General features: G+C 41.7%; 1 protein-coding gene and 1 long non-coding RNA gene across 5 annotated transcripts in view; both read right to left on the reverse strand.

Annotated features, from left to right (window-relative positions):
* The window catches only part of trim9 (tripartite motif containing 9), a 135,092-nt gene that overhangs the window by 105,128 nt on the left and 12,692 nt on the right, over nucleotides 1–17,272 (reverse strand). The window lies entirely within an intron of this gene.
* LOC140578350 (uncharacterized) lies at nucleotides 11,522–17,025 on the reverse strand. 2 transcript variants are annotated; one of them, XR_011982472.1, is made up of 3 exons: nucleotides 13,289–17,025; nucleotides 12,898–12,949; nucleotides 11,522–12,249 (listed from the first exon to the last, which is right to left on the reverse strand). It is a non-coding gene; the product is annotated as an uncharacterized lncRNA (long non-coding RNA). The 2 variants fall into 2 exon arrangements; XR_011982471.1 differs by having other exon boundaries at nucleotides 13,214–17,025.

Here is a 17,272-nt window from a genome sequence, read left to right on the forward strand (position 1 = left end):
CAAACAACAGTCAGAACCCGTCCCCCCACCCGAATGTCCCCGCAGGCAACTCCAGAGTGGAAAAGGGTCCAACCACCTTCAAGGAGACTGGTTCCAGAGCCCAAGCCGTGCGTCGAGGTGAGCCAGACTATGTCTACCCGGAATTTCTCAACCTCGCGCACCAGCTCAGGCTCCTTCCCCATCAGAGAGGTGACATTCCATGTCCCAAGAGCTAGCTTCTGCAGCCAAGGATCGGACCGCCAAGGTCCCCGCCTTCGGCCACTGCCCAGCTCACAATGCACCTGACCCCTATGGCCCCTCCTACGGGTGGTGAGCCCATTGGAAGGGGGACCCACGTGCCTTGTTCGGGCTGTGCCCGACCAGGCCCCATGGGTATAGGCCTGGCCACCAGGCGCTCGCCATCGAGCCCCACCCCCAGGCTTGGCTCTAGGGGGGGGCCCCGGTGACCCGCGTCTGGGCAAGGGAAAACGTGTTTCCAATATTTTTCTCATCATATGGGGTCTTTTGAGCCGAACTTCGTCTGGTTCCTCACCTAGGACCTGTTTGCCTTGGATGACCCTACCAGGGGCATAAAGCCCCGGGCAACTTAGCTCCTGGGATCACTGGAACACGCAAACCCCTCCACCACGATAAGGTGTCGGCTCCAGGAGGGGCATACCAGAAACAAGAGTAAGCAATTCGTCGAGGTCAGAGAAAAAGTTTGGAAGGAGCTTGGGTGGTCTATAGATTAATATCATGTACAGCAATGTATGGCCAGTAATTTTAAAAACCAAATATTCAAATGACGAGATGTTTAGTAATTCAACAACACTTAAATTAATGATGTCACAATAGACCACCTCCAAGCGTGACCACCCCTGCCCATTAAATGGGGCTTAGACAAAAAGCTATAGCCAGGAGGGGTGAGCAGGTTCAGTTGTAAATAGTCATTCGGAGTTTTCCAAGTTTCAATGAGAAGTAGCATGTCCAGATTCTTCGCAATAGACAGTTAATTTAGGAAGGTTGCTTTATCCGTCAAGGACCGACAGTTAAAGAGAGCACATCAAAGCTTTAAATTGGCAACTTTGCCTTGGTGATTCCACTCCGTAGCGATCGGCAGATAACTCAACGCACTCCTTGATCTAATCCGGCGTCTTGATGTGCCATTTGATGACTCGGGTCTCTCAGTCCAAATTGTAGGAATAGCATCGGAGGAGGTACAGTTTATATGAAAACGACGACGTGGGGAGCGGTGAATATATCGCGGGCGATGAGTGATGCCAAGCTCCTTACACGAGGTATATATTGTTTCTCCGAACCGGGAGTGACTGCGCCAGGCACGAAGTTGCAGTGAGGAGTAGGTGTTCATACTCTGGGTCTGGAGTATGACCAGCACCACTGACTACCATGTTAGCTAGAACCCATAAGTTGCATCCAACTGAGCAATCAACATAGTAAGCAAGAAAGTGGAGGCTGACTCACCGACTGCTGACTATGGCATGGGGGAACCAAAGGGAGAGAGCTTGTGGAGTAGGTGAAGTGATCAACAGGATGCGAGAGAGAGTTCGAATAGAAAATACGCCCAAACAGTTGCATTCTGAAGCTGAGAAAGTGGCAATCCAGAAGTTAAAATCCAAAATTTAGACTGACAAACGCGGACAAGAATAATAAGCACCGGTGAGAAGCAGCAGTCAAAACGCGCACAGCGTTCTCTCACACCAGAACTGACGTCACTTTTGGCATGCTATCTGGGAAGTAAGTATACATTTTTGAGGAAAAACACAATTTAACATCAAAATGTATGCAAATGAACTTTAACACAATAAAATCTAACAAAAATTTCTTCTGTTCTCCAAAAAGTTATTTTAAAAAATCAATGAGGTATTGATTAGCTGTACCCCTCGTGGTCTCTTTATTTTCTGATAACCTGTTTGGATCTAGTTGTTAATAAAGAACCCACCTGCCTGGGAGCCACACCATGGATTATCTTTCTACCATGCCACACAGTAACAGCCTGGTATTTGCCTGTATGTTCATTCAGGACTTCCACTTTGAGTCATCATCAGCCACACCTTTAAATATGAGATTTTGTGGTCAAATACATACCACTGTCAAAGAAATACCTAAACATCACTATAAAACAGGGCTTCTTAACTGGTTTAGCCTCAAGATCCACATTTTTCCTTGGTCCATGCCATTCTAGTATACTCCCTCACTGTATTTATCACAATAATTCCATTATAATCTCAATGGCACTTGCACTTTACCTACAATACTCAACAAATGCTACTATATTATCTGAGTTAAAACATCATAACTGTTGGGGAACATTTACCTGAATATAGCAGACAAATCCAAGCATGAACTGGAGCAATTACAAAGAAACATCTTCACCACCCAGTAAATCTATGTCTCAATGACATCTTGGGATAAAATATAATTGTGACGTGAACTAGAGGAATAAGCCAAGGTCCCTAGGTAAATGGACTGCATTTATATAGCGCTTTTCTACTCCTACAAGTACTCAAAGCGCTTTACAATACATGCCTCACATTCACCCATGCATACCACACATTCATACACCGGTGGCGGAGGCTGCCATGCAAGGCGCCAACCTGCACACCGGGAGCAATTTGGGGCTCAGTGTCTTGCTCAAGGACACTTTGATGGGGTCAGGAGGAACCAGGGCTTGGACCTGCAACCCTCGAGTTGCCGAACGATAGCACTACCTCCTGTGCCACCATCTTCCCCTAGGCTTCTCTACTTGCACTTGCATATGCTTGTGCTGAGTTTTTTCAGTTGACCTACTACTTAGAGGTGTCCTTGACCTTTTGCTTAGCTCTTTGCTTGGCTGACACACTGATTTTACTTACATCAAAGGCCTTTCTACAAAGTTTACAAAAAGCTCAGTGGAGACCTTTCTTCTACTCAGTGCAAGTTCACTCTGCTCAAAATTTGTACTTCCTTGACATCCTGCCTCTTTGAGCGCATATATTTAATTAAACTGTTTAATCAAAATGGTCCTTGATTTATATATTGTCTATAGAATACTTCATGACCTGTTTTTTGCCTAGAATGCACAGGTTGAAACAAAATAAGATCAATGCTCATGAAATTTAAATATACAATATGGGCAAAAGTATTGGGACACCAATCTGTCCAATATCTCACTCTGAATCAAAAGGTATTAATATGAATCTGGCCTTTTACTATAGGTGCTTTACTGTAATGTTCTGGGAAGGCTTTCCATTAGATGTTGTTACATTGCAGGTGGGACCTATCTCAAATCTTCCTTGCATTTCAAAGATCATGGAAAAGGTTGTAGTTCGTCAGTTGTCTTCTTTCCTACAAAATAATAATACTAATGAATTATATCAGTCTGGCTTTAGACCAAACCATAGCACAGAAACTGCTCTAGTCAAAGTAATGAATGATTTACTTATGGCTTCTGACCGTGGGTGTATATCCTCTTGGACCGGTTAGAAGGTGTAGTTGGCATTACGGGGACAGCACTCTCTTGGTTCCGCTCATATTTAACTGATCGCTATCAGTATGCTCATGTGAACAACGAATCATCCAAGGCCACCAAAGTCACATATGGTGTCCCACAGGAATCAGTACTGGGCCCACTACTGTTTACCCTATACATGCTACCTCTTGGTAACATTATTAGAAATCATGGTGTTGGGTTTCATTGTTATGCAGATGATACACAGTTATATATATATATATCTGTTAACTCTGTTGATACATCACTCCCATCTCAGTTAGAAGACTGTCTGTTAGATATCCGGTGCTGGATGGCAAAAATTTTCCTAATGTTAAACACAGAAAAAACTACTGGTAATTGGTCCCAAGGCTGCAAGAAATAAGTTTCACCACCTCAGCATTAGTGGCCTTCCTACACAACCTAACACAGTGGTTGGAAATCTTGGTCTTCTAGTTGATTCAGATCTATGTTTTGATGCTCACATAAGAAGTATTACTAGAACTGCGTTTTATCATCTACAGAACATAGCCAAGCTTCGTAAGATGCTCTCACTTCGTGATGCAGAAAAATTAATACATTCCTTTGTAACTTACAGACTGGACTACTGTAATGCCCTCCTGTTTGGTTGCCCATCTGGATCCTTACATAAACTTCAGCTGGTACAGAATGCAGCAGCCAGAGTTCTCACAAACACTAAAAAATTTGATCACATTACACCAGTCTTATCCTCCTTTCATTGGTTACCAGTTAAGTATCGATTTGACTATAAAACACTGCTATTAACCTATAAAGCACTGAATGGCCTTGCACCAGATTACCTAAGTGATCTGCTGACCTCATACATCCCCCCGCGCTTGCTTCGATCTCAAGGTGCGGGATATCTGTTAGTACCTAGCAGGGCTGTGGAGTCGGTAGATAAATGCTCCGACTCTGACTCCGACTCCTCAGTTTCTAAATCTTCCGACTCCGACTCCCCGACTCCGACTCCTCTGTATGTATATACTATGCTAATGTATTTTCTACATCCATTGAAGGAAAGGAAGGCAACGTACATGTCATTTCACCACAGAACTACTGGCTAGGAAGCCAACACTCTACTATAATGTCAGATTAAAGACAAACACAATGAAAACAAGGATTTTGCCACCGACCGACGTGCGTGTACAATCGCGGCAATTGATTGGCGGCCGCAGATTGCGGGTGTCCACATGGACGGGCAGATCCAGCTTGCCGAAAATCTCAACCACCGCCCCCATCCAAAGTAATGTGATGCCTCTGTCTGCTGCAGTGGCTGTCTCCTCTGTCAGCCAGCCGGAAGTTTAGTGCATTGTGTCACTCACCGGCCAGCTGATCAGCAGAACGAGCCTCTGCTGGAGACAGGTAGGGAGATCTGTGTTCTCGGCTCCTTCGGCCCCCTTCACTAGCGCATAGCGAAGGGGAGCCGACGGAGCTGAGAACACACCAGATGATTTTTCAGGCGTTTGACGCGTGATGACTCGTTGAACGGCCGAAAAATCGGCAGTGCATCTGTAAATGTATGGGGGGCTTTAGGCTAGGTTCACAGTTCCCTGTAACAGTGGAACACGACACAATGGAAAGCGGTGCCGCACCTTACCTGTGCATTACATCCCATATAGTGAGGCATACAGTCAATGAAAAGCATGCTTCATGGTTACTTGACATGTTCGTTTTGTGGTAACATTATGCACTGCATGCATTGGGCTTTATTCTTACAGCAGAGAAGTAGTTCATTATGACTGTTTGTGAATTGGGACATTTCAACTTACTTTTTTAATTCCCATTTAAATTTAGTAGGAGTCGGAGTCGGTTAACTTTTTGCCGACTCCGACTCCGACTTCAGGTACCCAAAATTGTCTCCGACTCCGCCTCCTCGACTCCGACTCCGACTCCACAGCCCTGGTACCTAGGGTAGAAAGAGCTACGGCAGGCTGCACAGCTTTCTCCTATAGAGCTCCCCAGCTGTGGAATGGTCTTCCACCGGATGTGCGTATTTCAGGCTCACTCTCAATATTCAAGTCTAGACTAAAAACACACCTGTTTAGTTTTGCTTATAGGGACACTAGTTCTAGCTCTAGCTAACTTCTCACTCCCAGTTAAACCTACACTCACCTAAAGGATTATTAGGAACACCTGTTCAATTATCTAATCAACCAATCACATGGCAGTTGCTTCAATGCATTTAGGGGTGTGGTCCTGGTCAAGACAATCTCCTGAACTCCAAACTGAATGTCAGAATGGGAAAGAAAGGTGATGTAAGCAATTTTGAGCATGGCATGGTTGTTGGTGCCAGACTGGCCAGGCTGAGTATTTCACAATCTGCTCAGTTACTGGGATTTTCACGCACAACCATTTCTAGGGTTTACAAAGAATAGTGTGCAAAGGGAAAAACATCCAGTATGCGGCAGTCCTGTGGGCGAAAATGCCTTGTTGATGCTAGACGTCAGAGGAGAATGGGCCGACTGATTCAAGCTGATAGAAGAGCAACTTTGACTGAAATAACCACTCGTTATAACCGAGGTATGCAGCAAAGCATTTGTGAAGCCACAACACGCACAACCTTGAGGCGGATGGGCTACAACAGCAGAAGACCCCACCGGGTACCATTCATCTCCACTACAAATAGGAAAAAGAGGCTACAATTTGCACGAGCTCACCAAAATTGGACAGTTAAAGACTGGAAAAATGTTGCCTGGTCTGATGAGTCTCGATTTCTGTTGAGACATTCAAATGGTAGAGTCAGAATTTGGCGTAAACAGAATGAGAACATGGATCCAATATGCCTTGTTACCACTGTGCAGGCTGGTGGTGGTGGTGTAATGGTGTGGGGGATGTTTTCTTGGCACACTTTAGGCCCCTTAGTGCCAATTGGGCATCGTTTAAATGCCACGGCCTACCTGAGCATTGTTTCTGACCATGTCCATCCAGTTATGACCACCATGTACCCATCCTCTGATGGCTACTTCCAGCAGGATAATGCACCATGTCACAAAGCTCGAATCATTTCAAATTGGTTTCTTGAACATGACAATGAGTTCACTGTACTAAAATGGCCCCCACAGTCACCAGATCTCAACCCAATAGAGCATCTTTGGGATGTGGTGGAACGGGAGCTTCATGCCCTGGATGTGCATCCCACAAATCTCCATCAACTGCAAGATGCTATCCTATCTATATGGGCCAACATGTCTAAAGAATGCTTTCAGCACCTTGTTGAATCAATGCCGCTTAGAATTAAGGCATTTCTGAAGGCGAAAGGGGGTCAAACACCGTATTAGTATGGTGTTCCTAATAATCCTTTAGGTGAGTGTATAGTGTGAGGTGTAGAGCTGGGTGGGGATCGGTGCCATTGGCTTTGGATAAACTGAATTGACAGTGCTGTCACTCTAGCTTCACAGTCGCTTGTGGGATTGGAGTGCTGTCATTTCAGGGACTCCCCATGCCTGCATTCCCACCTGCCTCTCCCTCCTACTTATGCTGCCATAGCCATATCTGCCGGAGCATTGCACTTCATATTGCACTCATCTAACTTTTAGCACTGCCTATAGTCTCCCCTACTTTGACTAATTGCATATTTTATTTCCCCTACTCCTCCTGGGGGGTGCTGCCTGGAGACCTCAATATATCAAGATGTCCAGCACACCCTGCAACATGTGACGTCGCCACTACCAATGACGTCCGTGCATCCAGCTCACCGTTCTGCCTGTGTCATCTTCCATGTATGACCCGCTGCCTGCCTTCTGGTTGCCTGTTTGGAGCGTTGGCACCGGCTGTCATCTCCCCCCTGCTCCCCGTTTACAGGAAATTACAAATACAGGAAATTTTACTGTATTTGACTCTCCCTGCCGGCCCCTGGAGGATGGGCTCCCCCTTTGAGTCTGGTCCCTCCCAAGGTTTCTTCCTTCTTGGGAACTTTTCCTTGCCACTGTTGCCTATGGCTTACTCACTGGGGGCTTTGGGTGGGGATGCTGTAAAGCGCTTTGAGACGATGTAATGTTGTGATAATGCGCTATACAAAAATAAATTTCTTGTTTGTTGTTGTTGTAATGTGGACTAGATTTTGTTTACAGTTCCCAATAAAACATGATAAAATTCTAATTATATTTGCCTTTGTTAATTCATTGAAATGTAAAGGACTGTGTGAAATTTCATCATTTCGACTACTAACCCCAGTATCGAACTGAACCGAATTGTATCGTGGGAATTGCTAGGGTATCAAAAAAAATCAAAACGTTGGCTTAAGGAGTTGATATTGTATTGTATCGTGAGGAAAGCTGTGATTTACACCCCTAGTATCTGCCAAATATATAGAAATGACAGAAAGGATAGAATGGGTTTCAATGGTTTCTCGCTATGGCTGCCAAGTGAGACAATATTTATATTTCTTTTTCAAATTCAGTTATACCAATATCATTATTTCCATTGATTTCTTCATCTGAAATATCAATGAAATTATTTTACATTCACTACACAAGAACTTGCTCTCTGATATTCTGTTCTAGCTCATATGTGAGGGACTGAAATGAGCAAGGGAAGCAGAGAAAGAAAATTGTATCACATGCAATGTGAAAGTATAATTAAAATGGTGTGTGTCATATATATGTGTGTAAAATAACGTATTAGATGTTCAATATGCTTACCTACTTAGTAGCTATGACTTAAGTAAACAGTAAAATGCATAAATTCTGTGTAAAGGTATTCCCACAAAATGTGTTTTTTTTTTTTTTTTATTCTCCCCTTATATTCCTGTAAATATGGTAGTTCCGACCAGCTACACTTTTACTATTTTTAGAAGAAGGTTTTTGGCAACTGCTGCCAAATGTATAATTCAGATTCGGTATTAACCTACTGAAAACATATACAATTGTCAACTTTTATAAAACCCTGCAAGTTCAAAACATGATTATGTTGTAATTTAATTGTGCATGTAAAAATTCAAGACAACCTATTGATTTTCCAGGATATGTACACATTTTTTTGTTAATTTTCTATGACTGAAAAATGCATTAAAACAATCCAGGTTTTCAGGATATTTCGGCACCGTATCATTGGCAAACTGTAGTCTTGCTCTAATGTTATGTTATTTTTGGTTTTTCTCTCTATTAAAAGTGAAGAAACACAATAAAGTAACAGTAGATCATTAATCTGAAAAGAAAAGATAGAAATGAAGAAAAAAAAATCAATACCAAATTGATACTAACAGAACCATCCATCCAATTTCTGAAACCACTTGGCCTATTCAGGGCCATAGGGGGTCTACAGCCTATTCCAGAAACTATACAGGCAAATGGCAGGGTACAACCCAGGATGGGGTGCCAACCCATCACAGGGCACACTCACACACCATTGACCCACACATACACACCTACTGTATGAGCAATGATGTAACTCCAATCAGCCTCAGCATGTTTTTAGACAGTGGGGGGAAACCAGAGTACCAAGAGGAAACCCCATAACAACACCTAGGAGAACATGCAAGCTCCACACACATGGAACCCTGGCAGAGACTTGCACACAGGTCCCAGAGGTGTGAAGTGACAGTGTTAACTCACTACACCACTGTGCCACCCAAATGCTAGAACCTTTAGGCATTGTTATGCAGTATATATTGTATTGACCCTAATATAAGATGACTCTGATTATAAGACAACCCCCTACTTTTACTATTTTTAGAAGAAGGTTTTTGGAACATCAAATCTTACCTTTTGAAATAAAAATAATATTATTTGACAAGAACATATATGTGTTACGCTCGCTGCGTGAGCGAGAGCGGCGAAGCAAATACGAAAGATGGGAATCCAAAAGAACGGGGTTTTATTTCACACGGCAGCACAAGACAAACGTTAATGACGGATCTGGGGAAACTAATTTAGACGCGGACTAAATAAACAGGACAGGCTGAACATAACAGGCAACAGGCGATTACAATCGGGAATTAACACGAGGTAACGAGGGGGGCGTGGCACACAGGAGGATTGGACGAGCAGGTCATGACAATATGAACTAGGGCTGCAGGATTTGGGGAAAATATCGAATCGCGATTTTTCTGACAGAAATTGCGATTACGATTTGATTTGCGATTTAATTTTTTTAATGTCAAGCTTCAGTTCAGTATTCAGTGTGTAGTAATTTTAAAACATATGACGCAGCATGAGATACCATCAGTATTAACTGGTCTATATTCTAATGCAAGGATGAGAATTTAAAGATGGGAGGAACCAGACCCAAAGGGGGAGCCCTGTATTAGCTTAGTCATTTCATCTTTCTCATGCTGCTATACCCAGATCTGCCGGAGCCTGGACGAATATTGCACTCGATCAGTTTGCTTGCACTGCCTCTAGGTTTCCTCAACTGTGACTAATACACAATTTTTTTCTTACTTCCTCCCTCACCCCTTCTGGGGTGTGCTCCCTGGAGCACAATGTCGTTGAAGAATTTATACCTCTGCTGCCTACAAGACAATTACCTCCACCACCGGCAACTACCCTCCAACCTGCCTGCCCTTGGCTCAACACGATGCCTCGCCATCCTTCCCTGCGGCTGTGCCTCTATTAATCCTGCCATCGTGCATCAAGCACCACGTGCCTGCACCGGTCGGCCGCTGCATTGAAACATATATTTCAACCCCTGTATTAGCTTAGTCATTTCATCTTGTTTGTTTGACTCATCTGCCGGCCCCTGGAGGATGGGCTCCCCCTTTGGGTCTGGTTCCTCCCAAGGTTTCTTCCTCTTAGGGAGTTTTTCCTTGCCACCGTTGCCTTTGGCTTACTCAATGGGGGGTCCTTACGAGGCAGAAATGTAAAGCGCATTGAGACAATGTAATGTTGTGATAATGCGCTATATAAATAAAATTGAATTGAATTGAATGTGTCAAGTTAAATAAAGTAATAATGAAAACAATTGCAGCAAAAAGGAAAATAGCGATCTTGCAGGTAACGCTTATTACCATCCTAATAACACTAGAACCGCCCTTTGCCACGCCAATGAACAAGCAAGAACTACAGTACTATGGTGTATGCAGCCCTTTTGTTTGCGCTATTGTGTTGTTAGCTGCTGTTATTAACACTAATAACACTTAAAAAAATTTAATGTTCATAACAGAGTGGCTGTTCTGTCCTGAAACCGTAAAGCTGGAAATTTTTAAACTTATATTATGCATTTTATAAAATGTTGAATAAATAGAAGTCGTTTATTGTTGATTTCATGTTGGTCGAAGTTTCCGCTTTTTAACAACTGTATGCGTTATTTTCTATACAAATCAATTCAGGTGAAACAAAAAATACGTGTTCATGGTTGCAAACTCTTTCAGACGGCAAATCTATATTCCATTCTGAACTTAAAATTAGCTGCATCAAATACGTCACGGCAGTTTGCAAACTCTACAGACTATTTACAAGGTAAAAGAACTTACATACATGTAAATGTGTGTGCAGAACATTGAACAGATCGAAAATCTCACTCCATGCAGCTGACCAAAGTAGTAAATGAGAAGTAAAATGCAGTTTTCGACTGAAGCAGCTTATTCCTTTGAATTGTTAGTCGAACAAATACAAAACAAATGATTATGCGTCGCTTTTTGTATGTTTTCTAAATAAGACCGCGTGCCCATACCCAACTGTAATACCGATTAAAGCGATCTATTCTTTTAGTATTTATGTTAAAGCAAGACTTTTATTTTATTACTGTTGTTTGATTAATCTTTCGAAACAGCCTTGCAGGCTGGCACACGTGGGGCCCCTAGGCTTAAGCCATATCTAGCCTGTGCGTTAATCCGCCCCTGCACAGGGAGCTTGGCATGAGTTTGTAAAACTATTCTCACAGCAGTTAAACCCTCCCAGCAAACAATATGACGTTGAAATGACGTCTTTTAGACGTCTTGGCCCACCGTAGAAAAGACGTCTTCAGAGGGTGCAGAATGAAAGATTTTATGACGTCTTTTTTAGACGTCCTTTGGATGTTCAGTTATGACAACTATAAGACGTCTGTATAAGGTGAAAAAACAGTCCGGAAATGGTCGTTGTAGACGTCGTTTTAACGTCACACATAGACTTACTTTAGACGTAATTTATGTATTTACAGCTTTATTCATTACAAAATAATCCCCACTATATATTCTAATACCATATTATGTTTCACCCCAATAACCTAGTATCATTAAGCAAATTCAGTACAAAAAGTCTCACACAGCATTCTTAATACATTTTTATTGGGAGTATCAGATCAGATGATAACACACCTCCCCCTCTCCTTGTGTCTTACAACATTACAGCAAAAATAAATACATTTAAACCAAAAACTGAATTTAAAAAAGTGAAATTTAAACATCAATAATTCACTCAATACACAATACACATAGTTACTGTGATGTTGCGCTGCTTTATTTGGTTTAATCGTCCAGTCTGAGAAGGCATTCAAGTAAGAATTGTATTGTACTGAGTACATGACAATAGTAACTTTGAATCCTTGAAATACATGTATTTGATAATTTTCCTGGCAGCTATCTTTTTACACAGAGCCACAATACACAATAATTTTATTCACTAACAGTTTGTATCAGGAGTTGGTTATTGTAAAAGAAGTAATGTGCATGCAGGTGATTTTTGTATAGATTTATCTACACTCTTCTGGTAGTGCTGCCATTGCAGTCAGGTGTCACAGACTACGAGGAGTATAAGTAGTCCGACTTGGCTGCAGTCAGTTTATATTCCACCCTTGCAGCCGCCGGCAGATCGCGTTCCACGTCGCGTCAGCTGCAGACAGACCTAAGCCCAAGTAGAACGCACCCATTGATTATTTTTTTGGCTGTTTTGCTAGCGTTCAGTAAACCTCTGCTCGATAGGCCATCAAGTTGTCTGTCTCAGCGCATTCTATAAAACGGAGCCAACTTGGTTGATCGAGTTTTATAGTCTGTGTGTATCATCGTGATCATCCTCATTTTTTTATCGATAAAAAAAATCGAGATAATTTTATCGCCTAGCACTACTTCTTATTGTGAAATATGTATATATATTTTTTCAAAATCAGTATTTATTTCATAATGCCGTTTTTCATCATTTCATGATGCCTTATTTCATCATTTCATGACGCTGAATGATGAAATACTTTACTTTTCCCGCTTTACTGCAAAATGAAAGTCGTTCTGTGCTCACAAGAGCGCTAAAAATATATTAAATCATATTTCACAATAAGTAAATTTATATAACAGAATGCAATATATTTCACAATAATGAGCTGTATTTCACAATATCATTCTCATATATTTCATAATACTTTTGAACACTTTGGAGTTCCATACGTGCAGATGTGTCTTACCTTCAGATTAATTATGTGGACATATTGGTTTGCAAAAAAAGTCAGCAATGCGATTATTAAACAATGTACACAACTAAACAATGCTAAATACTACTTACCTTAAACTTTAAACTTGTCCACAACGACGTGCAGTTTCTCACAACCGTTTTACTGCAAAAGACCGCATGCGCGACAGTGTCGGTTTTTTTTTTTTTTTTAATTTAGCGCTACGGCAACAGAACTTGGCCAAACCACACACCGGACGTGCATCAGCAAATTGTGATTATGGGATTTGCTTACGTGTAGCAGTTTATTTTTGGACATTTTAAAACATTAAAATTACAACAGCATGAGCTACAATAGGCACCAGAATTGACGCTGACAATGTTTACATGGAATTGACGATCTGCCTACAAATTTCCAAAAGTCGCCTACCTAGACGTTCAGCTTGAACTACATATCTACGCCCAAGAGGGGTCAGAGTTAGACGTGCAGATACTCATACTGCACCTGATTTGCACGTTGTGTAGACATCCAGATATGGTTCTGGACCGACCGACTCCATCTAGACATGATCTGCACGTCTGATGGACGTCTCATGTTTGGTGGGCTGGGTCCGACGTGCTGTATAATGTATATCCTACATGGCGATTTTTGCGACTTGCTAATCGCGTTGTTTCAAATCGCGATTTCGATTTGAAATCGATAAATCGTGCAGCCCTAATATGAACCATCACACAGTTAAAAAGCCACCAGAGGCAATCACACATTGCAAAAAATAAATGTACAGTGGAACTCGAATTTAATCCGTTCAGAACTCCGGATCGAATCCTAAAAATTTTGAGTTGTGATCGAATTTTCCCCATAAGAAATAATGGAAAACCAATTGGTTCCCGGCCCGAAAAAATTACACCTAAATATGTTTTTTTTGAGCATTTAAACACAAAATGAACCGGATAAAACAAGAAGAGTATATACTGTACTAAACACATCTAAGCACATTTATCAAAACAGTAATTTGTAAAGTAAGAAAATAAATGTACCCAAACAATGTGTCCTGCCCCGATCGTCCGCTCCTTCCGTGTGCCACACCCCCTCGTTAACCTCGTGAGGAATCCCCGTGTGATCAGCTGTTTCTGGTTGTTGTCATTAATCCTTTGTATTTCATCCGTGTTTCAGTTCGTTTCCCCAGTCCGGTCATATTGTCCGTCTGCGTTTTGCCTGCCTTACCTGTAATTAAACCCCGTATTCCCCAATACCCTGACGTCTGCGCCTTTGTCTCCGATCCGTCCCTGCTCGACACAACAATATTATTATAATTAAACGTATTAATGGTTTATTATTAATATTAAAATAATGAATGAGAAATCTTTATTTTTAAATGTATTTTATTATATAATAATAATTACTGTTACTGTCTATCATTGTCTAAATGGATTTTTACTGTCTAAATATATGTATTCAGTTAGTGTAAACATGCAGGATGCTATCACAGCTTTACCCTTTGTTTCCGCTGAGAGACGTGCCGCGTGACTAATTTCCTGGCGTGTTAAAGTTATCTTAGGTCGGCGTTCACGGTTTGAATTCTGAGATTCAGATCGAGCTTTAGGTAATTTTTTTTCGAACTGGATGGTTCGACTTGTAAGAAATTTGAGTTCGAGAACTGAGGTACCACTGTATTCTATAATTCTCCTTGGAGTGGACCCACTGCGCAGTGACGTCGGAATGACATCTTTAATATGTCGTTTTTGGACGTCCAATTTTGGTCCACTGAAGGGGTTGTTTTGTAACGCCAGGCGACGTCTTTTTTTGACGTCTAATGAACGTCTAGTATTGACGGCCGTGGGACCTCCATGTATGGGCTATTTATAGTCCAAATGTGGTCGTTGTGGACGTCTTATAATACCAAAAGCAGACTAATTTTAGACATTGTGTATGTCGTGTCTCGACTAAATTCATATATAAATGAACAATTTCACCATGCTTTCAATTAAAACTTAAATTTAAATAATGTATTGCTGCGACGGGCAGATGGAGGTATCGCGAGCAGAGAAACACGGAGACTACTCTGCCGGGGAACATCCACTTAACAAATAATCCGTACAAGTATTACATCAGGCACCCAAAGAGCACCAAACATAATTATATGTAAGAAACACAAAGTTGTCAGACAACGAACTGTAAGACGCATCCACGGTGGGACATTTATGTAAGCTAATTACACACGAGGATCAGACCGGGTACAGACAAGACACATGTAAACACATGCGCAACAATAAGGAATTACCTATTAATTAACAATAACAGCAACAACACAACAATGGCTATTTACAACTGCACGCAGGGCATGCTGGGACACGAGCCCCGCCGGTGCTACAGTGTATACAACAGAACAGTACAGAGCTAAAGTATCATGAAAAGTAAAAAACATAATTTAGCATTAACCTGGTTTAGCAAGCTGGATGTTAATTTGTTCGACCGGGCATCAAGCTGCTGCCAGATTTTGAAATCCCGCGTTCTGCACGTGCACAAAAGTGTCCGCGAGGGACGTGGATAAAACTGTTACAGCTGCTCTGCACTACTCAGTTTTCACATGGTTTTCAGAACGAACATAAAAAACAATGCACGATATAATTTATTGTCATATCAGCGCAAATGCACATAAAATACGTACGCATTGGCATAATAAATCATGTTTGTTTCGAAATAATCATCTGTATTCACATTTATTATGTTGATAACAACAATGTTGATATTTGTAAATAAAACTATATTTCCTGCACCTGTCATAGTCGTCCAAATAACGTCAAAAAAATTACGTTCAAATGTTGAATGTCATATTGACGTGCAAGTTGGGTCATGGATGGACGTTCAAATTGTGGACCTAGTTTGGACGTTGTATAGATGTCCAGAATTGGTCATGGACTGACGGACCTAATATAGACATGATCTGCACGCCTATCCGACGTCCAATGTTTAGTGGGGAATGATTCAAATAATTTTGTGATCTTTTTAAACCCCTTGCTAGACTCATAGGCACCCAGAACCTTCTTTCTTAAGGCCTTAGGGCTATTTTAATCTTGGTATGATGACAGCACACTTCAATATCAAAGATAACCCTAGAACATAGATATCTGGGCCTGTATTCACAAAGCTTCTTAAGCCTAAAAGTTGCTCCTAGTGATGAAATTCTAAGAAAAATCTTAGAATTATGGCATTTCCCCTTAAATTTAGGATTAAATCTTAGTAAAGATAAAAATGATTCACAAAACATCTTAGCCCTAAAATTTTACCCTAAGGTAAAATTTGTTAAGAGTAGAGAGGAGGACTTTTAAGAGGCTTAAGAGTTTCTATAGCAGAGGACAAAATGGCGGACAGAAGAAATATTCTCCAAACACTGAATGATCGTGAGTTAATTAAACGCTACAGATTGGATCATGATGGGATAATGTTTGTGGTCGAACTTATTAGAGATGCGCTCACATCTCCCACTCAACATAGTAATGCCATAACGCCAGAAATGAAAGTGATTACAACACTGAGGTATTTGGCAACTGGAAAAATGCAACAGTGCAGTAGTGATGACTTGTGTCTGTCACAACCTTCCATCAGCAGAGTGATCACACAAACTATTGAAGCGCTTTCACAGTCTCATACACTCACCTAAAGGATTATTAGGAACACCTGTTCAATTTCTCATTAATGTAATTATCTAATCAACCAATCACATGGCAGTTGCTTCAATGCATTTAGGGGTGTGGTCCTGGTCAAGACAATCTCCTGAACTCCAAACTGAATGTCGGAATAGGAAAGAAAGGTGATTTAAGCAATTTTGAGCGTGGCATGGTTGTTGGTGCCAGACGGGCCGGTCTGAGTATTTCATAATCTGCTCAGTTACTGGGATTTTCACGCACAACCATTTCTAGGGTTTACAAAGAATGGTGTGCAAAGGGAAAAACATCCAGTATGCGGCAGTCCTGTAGGTGAAAATGCCTTGTTGATGCTAGAGGTCAGAGGAGAATGGGCCGACTGATTCAAGCTGATAGAAGAGCAACTTTGACTGAAATAACCACTCATTACAACCGAGGTATGCAAGCAAAGCATTTGTGAAGCCACAACACGCACAACCTTGAGGCGGATGGGCTACAACAGCAAAAGACCCCACCGGGTACCACTCATCTCCACTACAAATAGGAAAAAGAGGCTACAATTTGTACGAGCTCACCAAAATTGGACAGTTGCCTGGTCTGATGAGTCTCGATTTCTGTTGGGACATTCAAATGGTAGAGTCAGAATTTGGCGTAAACAGAATGAGAACATGGATCCATCATGCCTTGTTACCACTGTGCAGGCTGGTGGTGGTGGTGTAATGGTGTGGGGGATGTTTTCTTGGCACACTTTAGGCCCCTTAGTGCCAATTGGGCATCGTTTAAATGCCACGGCCTACCTGAGCATTGTTTCTGACCATGTCCATCCCTTTATGACCACCATGTA

The sequence above is a fragment of the Paramormyrops kingsleyae genome, chromosome 14, assembly GCF_048594095.1.
Source record: "Paramormyrops kingsleyae isolate MSU_618 chromosome 14, PKINGS_0.4, whole genome shotgun sequence".
Lineage (NCBI taxonomy): Eukaryota > Metazoa > Chordata > Actinopteri > Osteoglossiformes > Mormyridae > Paramormyrops > Paramormyrops kingsleyae.